This window comes from Lissotriton vulgaris, chromosome 4_1, assembly GCF_964263255.1.
Source record: "Lissotriton vulgaris chromosome 4_1, aLisVul1.2, whole genome shotgun sequence".
NCBI lineage: Eukaryota > Metazoa > Chordata > Amphibia > Caudata > Salamandridae > Lissotriton > Lissotriton vulgaris.
In genome coordinates this window covers 269,491,538-269,510,990 of record NC_141691.1, presented here as the reverse complement: position 1 = coordinate 269,510,990, position 19,453 = coordinate 269,491,538, and positions in this window count along the sequence as shown.

The window sequence follows — 19,453 nt, the reverse complement described above, 5'->3', positions numbered from 1 at the left end:
TTTGGTATGCATATATTAATTTAGTCAAATAAAAGCTTTTAATTTAGTGGGCTGGGCATCACACAGGAGAGCTACTCACAGGTTTCTAGAGAGCTGCCAGTAGCTCATGAGCTACTCGTTGGAGAAGCCTGGTATGGGCACATATTGCCATCTGTTTGCCTGAGTTGTACTGTTTTATGTATTAGAAATTGTGTTTACTTGTTCATTTGAAGGCGTAATACACTAAGTGATTATCGCTGCCTTTGATTTCCTTGCTGTAATTAAACAATTGTGAGATTTCATTCTGATCGACTGGAGTTTTCCAGTCAAGCTGAATGTGATTTTCCTAACCATGAACAACCTGGTTTCCCAAGCTGTGTTATATACTTTATATCAACTCACATTACTTGAATAGTCCCTTAGAACTAGAACATATGAATCTAATATAATAGTATTATGAGAGAATCTTGGAAATAATTCTGTGCTAAACTGTTTCTTCTAAATTGTTCACTATTGGTGGATATCCTGGGAAACATATCCTTAGGTATTGAATATATACAATTCTTTGTCTGAAGTCTTATAAGAGGACCTGCTTTTTCTCTTTTGTGGGACCCACGTTTTCCCCACCTCAGAAGGCGAATCTATGCTTGATTTTAAACTGAATTTTCTGAACTCTTTGTACTTATGTTGTTATACTAACTGTTTTATGTTAGAAATGGGATTTCTGGTTGTCCGAGGCTTGATCCAAAGCCAGGCAGAAACCACCACTCTAGTCAGGGCAAGGGAGTTACATGCCAAGATAAACCCTGCTCACCCTCTAGGTAGCGTGGTGAGAGCAGTCGAGGCTTATCCCGGAGGCATTGTAAGTTAAGCATTTGCGCACGCACCCACAAGCAACAACATCCCAGGCCCCCCCACATTAGGAACTCCACACAAGGTTATATAAAAAATACCCTTTGTATTATCAAAACACATCATAATCATAATCACAGGATGTACATTGCGCCAACTGGCACAGGCAATATTTACAAGGGATTATGTACACCTGACAGGGCCACATGGACCACTGTCAGCATCAGCACTTGGTAAAATAATAGTACATTAGATACATTTGTAAAATTAAGATAGGCCATAAAACGTACAACCAGTAAACACTGGTAATCACTGCACTTTCAACATTCTGTGCCATGAAATCCATCTTACACAGTATCCCCTCAGTCTAACTACAGTAGACCCTCACCACCTAAGTAAAACCTTACACTAGGGACGTAAATCACACAGGGAAGTGCAATCTCCCTAACATACCTAAACAGGTAAAACAACCTCCTATGTATGAATCATATCCAGAGGCATCAAACACAGGGTGTGCAAAACATAGTATACACAGTACATTTCCTAACACCCAAAGCATTAGCACATAGATCACAATAAGGTCCAGGTTGTGCCACTCTGCCAAAACCTAAACGAATCAGCTGCCCACTACTTGCTGGGCAGCTAAGGAGAAGAACAGGGCCTAAACGCTGCAGCTGGCACTAAGTGCTGCGCAGCTGGGGAAGGACAAGGTAGGGGCGAAGGAGTGAGACTCACTCCTGAGTCCAAAGACATGTCCCTAAATGGAAAACCTAAATGGTGCAGCTGCCCACTACTTGCTGGCCTGCTGTGGATCAAAACTGCGACATGGGCTCTCCCTAGCCCTTAGGAGCAAAACTGCGCCAACTGTTGGAGCCCTCTAGGATCTGGAAATGCATACTACACATAGGGGAGCCCTCTAGGCTCTTCAAACAACTGTGCCCCCAAAGGTTGGGAGCCCTTTAGGCTCTAAGAATAACTGGGGCCTTCAGGGGCAAGAACACGGGCCCCTCTGGCCCTTTAAACATGGAAGCCCCACGGGGCTTTAAACTAAATATGCCCCCTCTCATGTAGGAGCGCGCTGACTCTTTCTCATTCTGCCCCACATCGCTGAACCAGCCCCACTATCAAGCGGGGGCTGCTTGGGGCACAAAGAGATTTAGTGTGGTGCCTCAATCTGGCGCCCCCCATCCCTCCAGGCAGCTCTACTCACCGGCTGCTCTCCGGAGGTAGCGGGGGACGCTGTCCTTTCCTCTCGGTCGGCCGGGGCTCTCCCTCATGGGAGCCTCGGCTGGGCTTTGTCGCCGCAGCGGGTGGGGCTCTCTCTCTTCTCCTCTAGAGCCTCGCTGGCGGCTGCCCGTCCACAGCATGGCACGGCTTCCCACAGGCAGAGGGGAAGCGGAATGGACGCACTCCAGGCCCCGCCCACAGTGAGGCGGGCGCGGCCGGATTTCTGGTTTCTGCGGCATTGTCCTTGGTTCCGCAGCGGTGAAAACTCGGGGCACAAATGAGGATTCCCTCAGAACATGCGGCAGCGCAGCGCTGCAAGGGCAGTACAAAGAGGGCTCTTCCTCAAAATTAACATTAAGAACATTTTACATGAGGTCACAGCCTCTTTTTATACACACATTTCCTTTGTTTCCAAAGGTGCAGGCAAGGGGCGAACCAGATACAACTGGTTCCTGAGCACTTTGTTTTGCTCAGCCCCTCTCCCTGTTCACAGGACAGGCCAGGGACAGCAGACACACCACAGGGGGTGGAGCCAGCATTGTGGAGGGAAAGCCCATCCCTATTCAGTTCCCAGGTGCACTCCGCCCTCCCATCAACATGCAGATCTCTCCATTCACCACCGCGGAAGACCCACCCTGACTTCTGGAGCCAGGCGCACCAGCCAGCTCCAGCCAATCACAAGCCAGACAGTCAATTCACATTAACTGCACAGACATGCCAACTTCTAGAAGTGGCACTTTCACACTAGACACAATAAATCCACGCACATCATTGTGCAGCATTTAATCACATGAGTCCACACATACCAAACTCGACCCTGCACTCCACATCAGGAACCACCATGGACACACATATCCCCCATGCATTCCTATGGGAGGGCAGGCCAATCTCACCCACGCACTCAGAGAGCGCACGCACTTTACACTGGGACACAGTGTCAAAGTACGCAAAGACCAGAAATTACTATAATTATGTAACATTAAAAGGCAAAAAGTTCAGGGGTGAACCTACAAGATGGGCTAAGTCTAACACTTTATAAGCCAGGTATGTATTTTGCTTTATATTCTTCAAACAAAACTTGTATATTTTAGCCTGTATCCTTCATTCTTATGGAGAATGATATAGCTTTATTCTAATGTGTACAATCTTCAAAAGAGTACAGGTCCAGTCGGGGAGCAGCAAAGTCTATACAGTGACTGCAGCTCTTCCGGTCAAAGCAGTTGGAGGGCAATAGCAAAGTAATGGGGAGAGAGATTTGTGTGTCAACACCATGAAGAGGTTTGGGGGCATAATTCATGAGACTGAGTGTGGTTTGACTTGTTAGTATTACAAGATATGAAATAATGTTACAGATAAATTCTACGGAGTTCTTAAATACATTTTGAGAATGCCATTACTCACGGATAAAATAAAACTCAGAAATGTCTTGTACTATATAACAGTTTTAATTGTGTAGTTAAGAGTAGAATTTTAGAAAAATTACTTTGCTGTTAAAAATAAACACATTCTGTCTGTGGAATGGATAAATTGTAGAAGCTGTGTTCTGTTACGTGTTACTGATTTGAATTAAATTGACAATGATAGGAATTAGAATTGTCAGTACATTTGTTGTTCTTCTTTCATGAACAAAATGTTGATTAAACAAAAGACAATGCTAAAACTAGGTAGGAATGATTAGTGGCTTTATTATTATGAAAAAGCATATTTCACTGGACCATGGGAAATATTTCCCATATTTCACAGGAACTTTAACATATTTTCCATATTTCATTTACCAAATGTTGATTAAACAAAGGACAATGCAAAAACTAGGTAGGAATCATTATTGTTTTTCATTATTATGCAAAAAACATATTTCACTGGACCATGGGAAACATTTCCCATATTTCACAGGAACTGGCAACATGTTTTCCATATTTCATCGTTTGATGTGTAATCTGGATATCAAAACAAAGCGGCTATACTTTATTACACAAATGCAGGCCTCTCCCCGATGAGGTAGATGAAACTGCACATTTTTTCAATTTGAATTTCATTATAATTGATGGAACTTACACAAAATATTAAAAAGTTTAGTCTGCCAGTATTTAGCATCTTTTTTAAAAGGGATACGTCTCACATTCAAAAGCTATATTAAAATGTTAGGAGCAGTAAATGCCTCTCAGCAATGAATTTACTGTTCCCTGAAGATAAAATCTGACCAAGCGTGTCTCCTTAGAGCTAGAAATTACAAGATTGCTTATTGCGAAAATATCTACAATGTCATGTATTTCTCATAATGTTTGTTTGTGGTATCTGCAGAGCACAAACCTGGTGAAAAATCAAGAGAGCACTCTGCAGTCTCTCAGGCAAATATGCAGTTAACAAGTTATTGAAGACGGAGCTAGGCTCAGAGAGGGGATGTGAACTATTGCTGCATCTTGATAGTGTGCTTGAAAGATGTTCCTCTTGAGCTCTTTACAGACTTGGAGCTCTTGTACAGCGGCCCTGGTGGACAGAGGAATTGTGTTGCAGACACTGGGAGTACAAATGTACAAAGGCTTGTTGGCTTGCTATTTTTTTTTTTTCACCACTTTGCCTCCAGTCTCATGCTATCATGGATGCAAGTGCTAAGAGCCACCGGAGAAGTGGAGCTTGTCAGTTAGAAGTCATTGATGCGTAACATTGATTGTAACTGAAGATGCAGGTTATGAAGATAGTGCAGGGTGAAAAGGGGGCAAGTAGAGTTCCAGCAGTTTGGGGGGATGATACTAGCATATTTCTGCAGGCCAATAAATGATATTTTATTTACAATAAGTCCACCTTCATTTTATCGATACATTAATGCGAATAGTGCTCCTTTTCAGTGGCAAGTCCTTTTGCATGCGGAAAGGATGCATCCTACGAAGCAGGACTGTCAGCCATGGAAAAGGGATTTTCAAACCCCATGGCAGAGTCAACTTTTTTGAATTATCCTCAGGGGAGGGGTCCTTTTGGGCTCCAACCTGTCAGGAGAATTCAGAGAATACTTATCCTGCACACCTATGTTGCATTCACGTTCTTTTAGCGCACACTACTTGGCGGCAGATGCAATTATTTAGATGCTGCAAATTTGGCTGGTCAAACAAAAAGGATTCTGTGGACCAGCCTTTGAATCCACAGACCCGAAATAGAAGATGTAACTTGCCTTGACAAAGACTCTGGTGAGATGAGGAAATAGAAATTTTTAGGTAGTCAATGTGTCCCCCACTCGCACCCTATCCATGCACCCATGTTCCATGTATGTCATGTAATTTCTTTTCCGTGCATGCCACGAAGACGCATATGCATTTGCGTCCAACGTTAACATGTCAGTTATTCAGTTCTCCATGAAATCCCCGTTGATTTGGCTTTTAGGCCTATGGTGCCAACGTCTTTACATGGTGCACTTTAAATAACGCAAAGCACACGTTTTCTGGCTCCGTCGAGCCAGGCCCTTAAGTGAGACTCCGAGTCTCTTCTGTCTCTGAAACTGCAGTTTAGGTATGCATCCCTGACCTCTAACTTACTTCCTGCCCAGCGAAGCGGTGCCCGGCTCAGCCTGGCCTGCCTGCCAAGACAGTATTTTGTCAACAGTTATCTGCTCAGCCTCCTCGAAAACACATTCCAGTCTAGTGAAATAGGTAAACATATTCCCGGCTGCAGAGCAAAGGGCCCGGCCTTCCTGTCCTCCTTGCAAGTGATTTACTGAACCCGTTACCATGGTAGGCCCATGGCCCCAGGCATTGCACCAAGACACGTATGCACGCACTAGCATTTAGTATTGAACGGCCTCTGCTCGAGAGACCTTTTACTTCAGACAATACATCCTCCAAACATAAGATACCAGATATGCTATAGGTACAGGTCGTTCTGACATCCTAGACACCAGACTCTTCTACTAGAGCTAAAGTCATGCCCCCAGCTTTCCCCAGTTACACGACTATACTACGTCATGCTCAGTTGCGCACGCACCCATGCCAAAGGTTTCTGCTGACCCTGCAGAATTTCTCTATGCATCCACCCACTTATGACACTTCTGTGACGATTTCCAATACACGCCTACGTGTACGCCCTCTTGCACGCCTTCTGTTACGCACATGTGTTCTTATCTCTCTCTTTTCACTTGTTATGCCTACTATATTCATTTCAATTATACTGTTTTACTATAAATAATGTGAGATGTTAATAAAATGTTGAATGTCCCTTCCTGAACCTTAGTGGTGATGGAACTCGATGTCCCGGTTCTCGAGAACCCTAATTAAAGCCCGTATGACTCAGATACCACGGACTCTGCCTCTCATTTATTGAGCTATCCTTTATTGTCATTTAATGTATAGAAAAATAGTCCGGTAATTTTATTTACCACATAATCTGGCACCCGAATAGGGACCCCTCCCCTTCATCACGCGCCGGTGATGTACGCAGGCCCCTGACCCTTCTACAGCTGTGACGGAATCCTGTGCACACCTGCGGGTTTTCCTGCTATCTCCCTCAGGCCCACGGAGGAGACGGAGACTGCGGTCCGGCATCCAGACGAGGCGGTGAGGAATGCGGAGAGTCCCGACCAGAGCCCCAAGTCGAGACGTCGTAGCAGTCCAGTCCAGTCCAGTTTCCAAAGCCTTCAGTTTTGCTTCCCGGTGAGTACCGTTGTTGGGAACGCATCTAGACGGGTTCATTCATTTGTGCCCGGTCAAGACGGGTCTGGGTACACAGACCTGGCCCAGACGTGTTCACTTAGGTGAATACGGTAAGACGTGTCTCTTCATGGGACCGGTATTGTCTGTACTGTTTTAGCAGTGCATCTAGTAATCCAGTGTTCTAGTATTGTTTCTCGAGATTTTCAGAATTTGTGTTTTTATGTACCAGGTAATATCAGTCTGAAATGTTAAATGTGTTTAATGTCGTGGTATGAATGATTGTTTGCTATTCATTACTGTGTTTACTGTGTTCACGTTCAAGTCAATTCAAAAATGCCGCTGTTCTCGAAATTACGTCAGATAGGAACTAGGAAAGGGATACTCGAAGAAGCAGTTCCGGTCCCGCCTAGGGACACTCCAGGACATTTTATGTACCACAAACACGGCTTAGATGCCATACTGTACTTAGACTTGTGGGTGGATTATACTAGGGATCTGGAAGAGAAGTATAGATGGCCTGTCTCAGGGACATGGGATGCTGAATGCATCATGAGAGTAGAAGAAGCACTATGGAAAAAGAAAGCCAGACAATCCCAGAAAGATGCCATAGAATTGCGGCGTAAAGAAGCGCATAGAAGAACAGAAAAAAAATCAGAAAAGCAGAGAAAAGTAGAGAAGAATCTGAAAAAGCTAAAGAAAGAGAGTTACTAGAAGAAGGTGAACGAGTTAGAGCAGAACAATTGGACAGACAAAGAAATGCCCTTATTACAGGCATGTACCCTGCTCTTGCCGAGGGCCTGCCCAGGGCGCCCCGGAAGTATCCCGTAACCTGCCGCCACCATTGGTCCCGACTAAATTACGTCATAAACAGACCGCCGCGGAAATTTTCCTTTCCTCCTATTTAGATGACACCGTCCCAGAGTATGTGAACAAAAATCCCCCTCCAAATGCTCATCCTCCCAATCCTGTTCACGTTCCTGTTGATGACACGACCCCTCCTCCCACTGTCTCATCTGCCACTGGTCCGGCCACTGGTCCTACCAATCCTTTTAATGCACGTGCAACTCAGGGCCCACCTGTATTACCTGCACCCACATTACCGCCTACACTGCCACCAGTGACAGCACAGCCAGTAATAGTCGACGATCCCGTTCCCGGGGGAGCAGTAGGAGGTCTCCCCGTCACCCCACCTCCACTAAAACGAATCACACTCAGAGAAGCAGCATTACAACGCACAACAAAAGTAGCTACATACGCAGCCCTTAGACAGTACATTACAGATTGTAGATATGATCCAGTACCAGGCGAAGAAGAGATGATATTATATTCATTACGTATGCGACGTGTTACAAACTATTTGACTATTTTACCAGAAATGACTAAACATTTAGACAACATATATCACTTTATTAGAACAGGGGAGAGACCAGAAAGTATTCACGAGGCCATGGCACACCAAAAGGTGGAGACTCAAGGCATGATTTTAAAGTTTTTGATAAATTGTCTGATTAGGGAACAAGACCAGCCATGTAAAGACAAAGACGAAATGAAACTTCTGATTAAATGGAGTGACAACATAGCTGATGGAAAACATAGTAAGCAAGGTTGTATAGAAGCCATGTACAGAAAGATTCGTAAAGAAATTCTAGACATACACGAAAGGGAAAAAGCAGCGAGAGAAACCGAGAAAGCAGATGATGACGTCTCAGATGACGATGATACAGAAACGGGAACACAAGGCAGGATAGCGTACGTAGGAAGAGCGAGACCTTTTGACAGACCCTTTGACAAACCCATACGCCTAGAGTGCAAGAAAAGTTTTCTTTCTCCCATACCAGAACAATGTTCTCTTGAACATTTATTCCAAGCCACCGATAAAATACTGAAAGAACGAATAGGTTATAGTGAACTTAGTACCATGCCTGAACAGGAACTGGCCCGGTCAGCAGTCCAATGGGCTGGCAATAATAGTGTATATAAAGATGACATAGTAGCGCACACGTTTTTGAGTCTTTCCCCAGACGAACAGCGATTAGCTGGTATGTACATGATCCAACACCTCATTACACTGTATGAAAGTCAGCATTCTGATCCAGGTCCCCTATATAATATATTGGAAGAATTACTTCTAAAACGATGGATAGGCCTAGGTACCGATTTAATTAATATAATTCTAGAACAACGACATAAATACAGAACTTTCCTGACTCCACATTTCGTTCCGGTTCCACCCCCAGTAAGAAGACCATTTTACATAGACAGACAGAATCCCTTACGAGAAGTCCATCCCGTCCGGACCACAGGAGGTGAGCTAGAACGAGTATTCGTATACACCCCCTTGACTAAAATGGAATTATTGGAAATGAAAAAATTAGTGCCGTGTCATGATAAAGATCCAGCAGGGTTCCACCGTGAATTAAAAGACATGCTACTCATGGGGGATTATACGTATCCCGATATTATTAAAATGTTAAAGGTATTGTTGCCAGCCGGCATTTACGAAAAACTTAAAGAAAAAGAATGGGAGGTGGGAGATAAAAAGATTATTTGGGCAGAATTAGAAACCGAAAAAGATGGGCGAGTCCCAGGTACAGGTCTTGGGGACAAAGCTAAAGCATTACCAGGATTATTAGTACAGGTCTTGCCGAGGTTATTGACAGTGAAAAAGGAAGACTGGGATGTAATCTCAGCCTGCAAACAGAAACAAGACGAAGACACTAGTGATTTTTATTCCAGATTCGAGAAATGTTTCATTATTAATAGCGGCCTGAAAACAAGTAGTGAATCTTATCCACATCTTTTTGTGACCAAATTAGTTGAGAATTCCTTACCACAGGTTAAAAACAGAGTATTGAAAGTTGAAAGTACATGGCAAGCTAATACCCCTTCCCAAATGCTACAAATGTTACAGTACCACCAGAACCGAATCAGAGAGGAACACGAACATGAACAGAGACGTATGAAAGACACGAAAATGAAAGTACTAGTTGCCCAGTCCGTCCCAGCAGATGGTCAGAAGAGGGGTGCGACACAGACAAGTCATCCTGCAGCTCCTGTTAAAGGGTATTGCAACTACTGTAAACAGCCAGGTCACTATATAAACGAATGTACCGTTCTAAAATACAATATTGCTACAGGCAGGACGAAAGAAAGACCGCGTCCACCTAGACCAGAACACGTTCCACAGAATATTCCACAGAACACGCAACCTCCACAGAATGCACAACAACAGACAGTAGCTGTACCCCAGCCCCAACCCATTGCTGCCACTCAACATGTTACACAGCAAATGTACCAGTATGCACAGTCAGATTACCCCGATTATCAGCAGTATTCATGAAACAGCCTAGAGAGGGAGGTTGGCTTGCCCCTTATCGAGGTTCCTGTAGATCAAGAGGGTCCCTATGTACATAGTCAGGTATTAGGGAAAGACAGAAAATTTTTGATTGACACAGGGGCGAGCAGAACTACCATCAGTCATGACGAGGTTCCAGGGGCACCCCTCTCAGGCTCACAGAATGTTTCCCTTGGATTTTCAGGAAAGCCTATTGTTAACGAAGTGTCAAAGCCAGTTTCCTTAGAAGTTGGTCCATTGTCTCGTACTACAGACTTGTTACTTACGAAATCATGTCCCGAAAACTTGCTTGGTATAAAAACGTTGAAAGCACTAGGAGCAGTGATATGTTGTTCTCCGGAAGGAGTGAGATTGTTTTTACGTGATTTTAAAGGACATTATGTGTTGAGAGATTTTGATCCAAGATTGCAGAATGTACCACAGTATTTATGGGCACAAGGTCCAACTGATGTTGGTTGTATGCACATTACACCATATCGTGTCACTCTCAAACAAGGTGTTGTACTGCCCCGAATCCGACAATACAAGTTGCCACCTGAGGCTGTAGCAGCCTTACTGAAAATTATTGACGAGCTCATTGCACAAGGAGTAGTTGTAGAAACTGACTCCAATGTATGTCATTCTCCAATCATCCCGATTCTTAAACGAACTGACCCGAATGCACCACCAGTCTACAGATTGGTGATCGACCTTCGAGAGTTAAATAAATGCATAATACCCCAGTACCCAGTGGTCCCAGATATTTCCTCCCTATTGACTGCCATTGATTCCGAAGCAGCGTTCTTCACTGTTATCGACCTTAAGAACGCCTTCTTTAGTGTCCCCATTCATCCGGAAAGCCAGTACCTTTTCGGATTCTGTTTAAATGGCCGAAGCTTCAAATTTGCACGTGCACCTCAAGGGTTCACAGAAAGTCCTAGTATTTACAGCCAAGCATTAAAACGACAACTAGACTGTATTCACATGCCTACTGACACTGCCCTACTTCAATATGTTGATGATCTGTTAATCACAGCACGGACCGAACGTGACTGCGAACGCGCATCACTGACAGTCTTGAATTTTCTGACCGAAAAGGGGCATAAGTGTCCCCTTCGAAGCTCCAATTCTGTGCCCAGCAAGTGGTATACCTTGGACACTTGCTGTCCAAGAGGGGTAGACAGTTGACACCAGATCGTATTCAGTTAATTGCACATCTTCCACAACCCAAGACACAAAAGGAAGTACGGGCCTTTATTGGCCTCACTTCGTACTGCAGACAATGGATTCCTCAGTATGCATATCTAGCCAAGCCACTCATACAGTTGACAACACAGGAGACAGCGTCTTCGACTGTCCTCCCTTGGACTCAGGAACATACACAAGCTTTTGATGAATTGAAGAAAGCTTTATGTCAAGCACCAGTTTTAGCTACACCATGTTACAGCAAACCTTTTACACTTTTTGTCACTGAACGTGATGGCACAGCATTATCTGTTCTCACACAAGATCAAGCAGGAAAACACAAGCCTTGTGCTTATTTTTCTAGTACATTGGATCCAGTAGCCCAGGCTCTGCCTGCATGCGTAAAACCAGTTGCAGCAACAGCTCTAGCTATCAGACAATGCGACTCAATAGTGTTAGGACATCCTCTGACAGTACAAGTTCCACACTCCGTGGAAGTTCTCCTAAACCGAACCCAGACTCAGCACTTGACCATAGCACGACTGACAGGTTATGAACTGACACTGTTCCAACCACACATAGAAATCAGACGTTGCAACATACTCAACCCTGCCACACTGTTACCCTCGATTACAACTGATCCAGCACCACATGACTGCGTGGAAGTCATTAATCCCGTGACAAAGCCCAGACAAGACTTGACGGATATTGCATTGCCCGACCCAGACCTGACCCTTTACGTGGATGGTTCATGTATGAGAACAAGTACAGGAGAGTTAGTGGCCGCATATGCAGTGACCACTGAAACTGAAGTCATAGAAACATATTGTATTGACACACTGTCTGCTCAAGCAGCAGAGCTCATCGCTCTGACCCAAGCCTGTATACTAGCCAAGAACAAGAAAGTAAACATATACACAGACTCACAGTACGCATTCGGAGTCGTTCACGACTTCGGTGTTCTCTGGCAAGAAAGAGGTTTTTTAACTTCTCACGGTGCCAAGATACAACACGGTCCCCTCATTCAAGCCCTGTTAGAAGCAATACACTTGCCTACAGTCATAGCCATCATGAAGTGCAAAGCACATACTAAAGTCACCAACACTATATCCCAGGGTAACGACCTGGCAGATCGAACAGCTAAACTCACAGCTCAGACTCAAACCGACATTCCGACTGACACGACAAAGACTGAAGTAACTTCACTGACACATTGCATGACAGTTAAGGATCCCACACTAGATGTACTCGACATACAGACACATGCAACCCCAGATGAAATCAAGAAATGGACTGAACAAGGAGGGATCCAGACAGATCAGGGATGGATGACAAAGGGAAGAGCCACATGCTTCCTCCCCGACTCTATGGTTCAAGTTATCATTAATACAGCACATAGTCCAGCACACTTAGGAGAGAAAGTCATGTTAGACAGCATTCAGAATCTTTGGTTCAACAAGCATTTACGTGCAGCAGCAAAACAGAAAGTGCGTACCTGCATGATCTGTTGTCAGTTCAATCCAGGCAAAGGTATCCCCGTGGAACAAGGTGGATTTCATCCTCCTGACCATCCTTTTGAAGTCCTCCAGATGGATTATATCCAGATGGACAGATGCCGAGGATACAAGTATGTCCTCGTAGTTGTATGTGCCCTTTCCCGATGGACAGAAGCATACACAGTCCCAGATTACACTGCTGTAACCACTGCCAAACAGCTGGTCCGCAAATTTTTCCCGCGATACGGCTTGCCCCGTGTCGTGTACTCTGATAATGGACAGCCATTCTCGTCCGAGCTCATGAAACAGGTATCACTCCTGTTAGGGTACCAGTGGAAATTCCACTGCGTACGACACCCCGAAGCCGCCGGTCTCGTTGAGAGACATAATCAAACCCTAAGAACACGGTTAGCAAACGTCTGTGCAGAAAAAGGTGTAGATTGGATGGTAGCCTTGCCGGTTGCCCTCTTTTACATGCGAATGGTAGCCCATTCCAGAACCGGATTGTCCCCGTATGAAGTAGTCTTCGGACGTCCCCCAAATATGTGGGGTACGCCTATGCCCCGAAAAATAACAGATGTTGAAAGTACTATGCTGACAGATTACCTGGCTTCCTTGATGTCTGCACTACTATCTTGTCGTTCACAGGTCGCGGCTGCCTTCCCGGACAACACCCAGGTGAACCCGCATGAAATCGTTCCAGGAGACCTGGTGTTGGTCCGCAACTTTGACCGATCGAGCCCTCTGGAGCCCAGGTGGAAGGAACCCAAATTGGTGTTGATGACCACGAGGACCGCTGTGAAGATCGAAGGCAGGAAGGGGTGGCTACACTCCAGCCATGTTAAGAAATTTTATGGACTGTGTCCAAAGACTGTTCCCAAGGACTGCCCCGCTACAGACTCTAAACTCCCCCTGTTAGAGAAAACTCCACAACAGGAGTACCGAGCCAAGTTGAGGTCTAGTAAGTCAGACAGCGTTTAATTGTTTAAGTCCCCCTCGGGTGAAGCGGTTAGACAGGTTTCTGACATGTATAAGATAGACCCAAGTAGTCGTAGAGATAGGCGAATTGAAAAGAGAGAAAAATATTGCAAAAATCTGCATAGCAGATGCGTCATTACTTTAATTTTTATGTTTCTTCTGAGTCTTACCATCATATGCATGAGTTTAATGCTACATGTTTTCTTTCCTCTTGGTTCACATGTACATACTTCCTCTAATGACACTGTAGAGCACACTTTCAGTGACCTGCCCCCTCACGAGCTGTCCTATCGATTAGCAATGCGCAACAATACTTTTATCCGTATGTTACACCATTCTCACCAGACCAGCAATGCCACCAATTGCTGGGTATGTGGCCGACTCCCTCCCTATCAGAATTACAAGGGAGCTCTGCCCCTCTTTCCTTATCCGTTTACACATAATGGTTCGTGCGGTGCATGGTTTACTTTAATGTCCTCCCTAGACAGTAAGTCCACAGTTTCCCAAGGCAATTGGATATGGGGGAACCTTAATACAGTTATGAATAAAATATGTTTCCCAGACAAGGAAGGTCTTCCCCAAAGGACAGGGACCGATCTAGAAAATGAAGTGTATGGACTAGGTAATTTTACCTTTAACCTCATGATTCTGAACGTTCAATCCGAGACTAATTCGGACTTGCCGTTTATTACCGTTTTGCCAGTGAAAGGCGAATTATGCGTCAGAAAGAATGGTTCAGTACATCTAGGACACAGTGATTGTAATACTGTGGTCGAATTCAGTGATAAAGGAAAGTCTACTTTCAAAGCCTCCCGCCATTCTTATTTTATATGTGGTCAGACAGCTTATGTACGTCTGCCATTAGATTGGGATGGAAAGTGCTATATTGCGTTCCTATTGCCACCTGTTTTCCTAGCCCCACCTGATTATCATCGAAATCCACATCTTGTGCATGTAAGACATAGAAGGGAGATCAAGACCCCGATTGTCGACCAGACTGAAACAACATGGGAGCAATATACAGATTTCAATAAAGGATTCTTTTTCTTTGTAGGTCCTGTCCAAAACAGTAAACTGATACGCAAATTAACCAGAACTTTGGAAGCAGTAGTGAATGAGACTACTTCTGCTTTAGGTAACCTGACCGAAGAGCAGTCTGCTATGAGACTTGTTGTTCTTCAAAACCGCCTTGTCCTTGACGTAATCCTGGCCGATAGGGGCGGGGCTTGTAGAGTCATCGGATCCAGTTGTTGTATTTTCATTCCTAATAGCGCACCATCAGTATATAAAGCAATAACAAGGCTTCATGAGATAGCTCACTTGATACACCAGAATCCTGGCACCTGGACTTGGTCCGGTTGGCTTTGGAGTGTGATATCCGCCTGGGGATGGAAAGTATTGTCATTCCTAGGAATAATACTGCTCATAGTATTCAGTTGTTGTCTCTGTCTGCAATGTGGGCCAGCGATTTGCGGCTTGTGCGCCACAGCTTGTATTCCCCGACCAAGTGCACGTTCCCGTTCCCGAATGAAAAAAGATGAACAAATGATGCTATACGAACAGATAGATAGTCTCATAAAGATAGACATATCCTAAAGGGTGTGGTAGGGGCCAAGGAGGGAATGAGGAAATAAAAATTTTTAGGTAGTCAATGTGTCCCCCACTCTCACCCTATCCATGCACCCATGTTCCATTTATGTCGTGTAATTTCTTTTCCGTGCATGCCACGAAGACGCATATGCATTTGCGTCCAACGTTAACATGTCAGTTATTCAGTTCTCCATGAAAACCCCGTTGATTTGGCTTTTAGGCCTATGGTGCCAACGTCATTACATGGTGCACTTTTAAATAACGCGAAGCACACGTTTTCTGGCTCCGTCGAGCCAGGCCCTTAATTGAGACTCCGAGTCTCTTCTGTCTCTGAAACTGCAGTTTAGGTATGCATCCCTGACCTCTAACTTACTTCCTGCCCAGCAAAGCTGTGCCCGGCTCAGCCTGGCCTGCCTGCCAAGACAGTATTTTGCCTACAGTTATCTGCTCAGCCTCCTCGAAAACACATTCCAGTCTAGTGAAATAAGTAAACATATTCCCGGCTGCAGAGCAAAGGGCCCGGCCTTCCTGTCCTCCTTGCAAGTGATTTACTGAACCCGTTTCCATGGTAGGCCCATGGCCCCGCGCATTGCACCAAGACACGTATGCACGCACTAGCATTTAGTATTTAACGGCCTCTGCTCGAGAGACCTTTTACTTCAGACAATACATCCTCCAAACATAAGATACCAGATATGCTATAGGTACAGGTCGTTCTGACATCCCAGACACCAGACTCTTCTACTAGAGCTAAAGTCATGCCCCCAGCTTTCCCCAGTTACACGACTATACTACGTCATGCTCAGTTGCGCACGCACCCATGCCAAAGGTTTCTGCTGACCCTGCAGAATTTCTCTATGCATCCACCCACTTATGACACTTCTGTGACGATTTCCAATACACGCCTACGTGTACGCCCTCTTACACGCCTCCTGTTACGCACATGTGTTCTTATCTCTCTCTTTTCACTTGTTACGCCTACTATATTCATTTCAATTATACTGTTTTACTATATATAATGTGAGATGTTAATAAAATGTTGAATGTCCCTTCCTGAACCTTAGTGGTGATGGAACTCGATGTCCCGGTTCTCGAGAACCCTAATTAAAGCCCGTATGACTCAGATACCACGGACTCTGCCTCTCATTTATTGAGCTATCCTTTATTGTCATTTAATGTATAGAAAAATAGTCCGGTAATTTTATTTACCACAGAGAGAGGAAATGCATGGACAGTCACTTCAGATAAAGTATAAGGGACAGATTTACTAGCCCCCTTGCGCCACTTTTGCATCACTTTTAACATCGGAAATGTGACTCAAAAGTGGCGCAAGGGGATTGTAAATCTGCCCCTAAATGTCATCCCTGCAGTGTCTGCTGAGTGCAGAAGTGTGGCTCAGGGGTTAGAGGCGGCAGACCCGGAAGCTGAGATCGGCCCTGGACCAGGGTTCAATTCCCCGCCCGACGAGGGTTGGGCTCAATAATTCCACGGACTCGATAATTCTCACTCCGGTGCCTACTCGACTCACGGGTTCACACTCTGCGACTCTGGGCAATAGCTTGCTTAATCTCCACAACGGCCCCTAGCGGCGGGATGCCTGGCTTTCACCTTGTGGATACCCTGCCGGGGTATCTCACAGGGGAATACCAGGACGGGTTCCCTAAGCAAGCGCATAGATGCCTGCGATGTGGGCGATTTGCGCTATAAAAATACATTTACATTTACATTTACACACCAGCACAGAAGAGAATATATATAATCATATATATATATTACCCAGTGACAGTCACCACTGGTTAATTATATTTAGGACTATCTTTACATAGGAAAATCATTTTTGTTTTGCTTATGAATTTGGCATCATTTGGCAAATCATCATGAAACTTACAAAACGATGTCTCCTCCACCTCAGCTTCTTCCTGGAAATTTTCAGGTGATCCATCACTTGGGGGCTGAGAAAAAGATGTGGCACCAAAACACAATTTTCCCATTAAGCTTTCTACAGCATACCGGAAAAAGTGCGGAATAGAATTACACCATGGTTAAAGCTAGATCTTGGTAAATAAAGTGTGATTTTTGTGATATAGGGTGAATCGGTTTAGCCTTTTTTTGTGAAATAAAGGTTCAAAATGCATGGATATTTCAATCTGCAGAGGATCCATTGACCCAACAAATCAATTTAGGCCTGGGTGTAAAATTACATTCCACTCGTGGAGTTTGCAGAATTCTTCCCACTCCCCCCTATGCGTAGAGCACAGACTTTTGAAATGTTAAGTTGGCGAGTTGACTTTGAAGACTACGCTCCCTTTCTCCACCATTTAGAAAATGTGCCTCCTGGCACACTGCTGGGTGAGGGATGAAGTCCCCTTGGATGGTGAGGGTTCTTTGGCACCAACAAGCCTTCCTGTTACATGCAGTTAGACCCACAGAGCATGATTGCTGAATGGATTTTGGAGGACATGCACCATTTCTCGACTATTTTGCAAATGTCGCTCCTGAAGCACTGCTGGTTGGGGATGAAGTTCTCTTGGCTCTAGTGTGTCCTTGTGGTCCAACAAGCACTCCTGTTACCTCCAGTAACTCCCACTCAGCGAAATTCTTTGGAGGCCATGCCACCTCCATCAGTGATGTCATCAGTGATGTAATTTGAGTTGTAATTAGTGATGTCATCAGTGATGCCTTTGACCAGGTCATGAGTGATGTAATAGTGCGATTTCATAAGCAGTGCATTGCGGGCGTTATTTATAGTTAGCTCGGGTAACTATAACTGATGAATTTTACTGGCTCTGTATGAGTGAAATCTGAGCCTCACTATAACATCCTTATAATTAGGTTCAGATTTTACATGCACAAAGCCTTAGAAGTTCAGCAGCTATTGTTATATTTTTTTCAAGAAAATATTACTCATGCCCTAAAGTAACTATAACTCGGACCCTCGCCAAGCATCATTTTTTATCAATAATTTTACTGCAAAATTTTCAGTGATATTAAGAAATATTTCCTGGAAGATGTCCTTAGTGTTGTAATCTGTGCAGTAATTTGCAGTGCATTGCGAGGGCGTAAGTTATAGTTATATTAAGGCACAAGTTATAGTTTCTTGAGATAAATAGATAAGTATAACTATAACTGCTAAATATAACGTCCCTGTCACTTTTGGTTTTATAGGTCACCAGCAGGTAGTTATAGTTATGACCTACTTTCCATGGGGATGTTTTGCCAATACATTTGTTGCTGTTTGACGAACCCTTACAAAGCTACTGTGCTTCTTTATGATTTAACACCAGAGTGGGCAAGGTCCCTGGGGCATGTGGGCTTAAATATTAATTATAGGTCGGGGAGCATGGGACAACACTCCTTGTGCCCCAGGGACCACCACCTCCAAGGGCTAAATCAAAATAAATTGAAGGGCATCACTAACACCCCATGCCCTGGGGACCACTACATCCTGGGGCTATTGAGTTTCAAATGGGAGGGTCTCACCGACCCACCTGACCCCAGGGACCTCCACCTCCCGTGGCCAAATAGTAATAAGATAATGGGAGGGGGGCTGCAGAGCTCCCCTCCCGGGCTGTTCTCGGCCCCGTGCACCACCACCTCCCAGGGCAGGCCCTACTACATGACAGCCCCTCCTCTCTGGAGCCAATGTTGACCCTGAAGACCGCTATCCCCAAGGGCTGGCTCCTGCTATGTCCTGGGGTGCCCACCCTCAGGGCAGAACTGTTTGCTCTGGCTTGGTGTGAGCTTTAACCGCTCCAGTCACTGAAAAACTTCCGCTTTCAGTAAGCAAGAGCGGAGAAATGCTCTTGCTTCCTAGAAGAGGAACATTCATCTGTTTCCCTGTTGCTGTCAAGCGAGCAGGGAATCAGACGTTTTGCTTTAACACACATGAAGATACATGTTTATCAGCTCCCTGTTTGTGAAAGTAAAGCCTCCTCTCAAGGAGGTGGAGAGCTTGCTGAGACCGTAGAAGCCTTGAGGCTCCCCTCATGGTCCTGGGGAAGTGCAGAAAGAGGCAAAATAAAGGTGAGACATGAGCAAAAGGGGGCAAAATAAAGCTCAGTAATGAGCAGAGAGAGGCAGGATGAAGGTGAGAAGCGATAAGAAAAAGGTAGAATAAAGGTCAGCAGTGAGCGTAAGAGACAAGATAAATGAGATAAATGAGCCAGAAGAGGCAA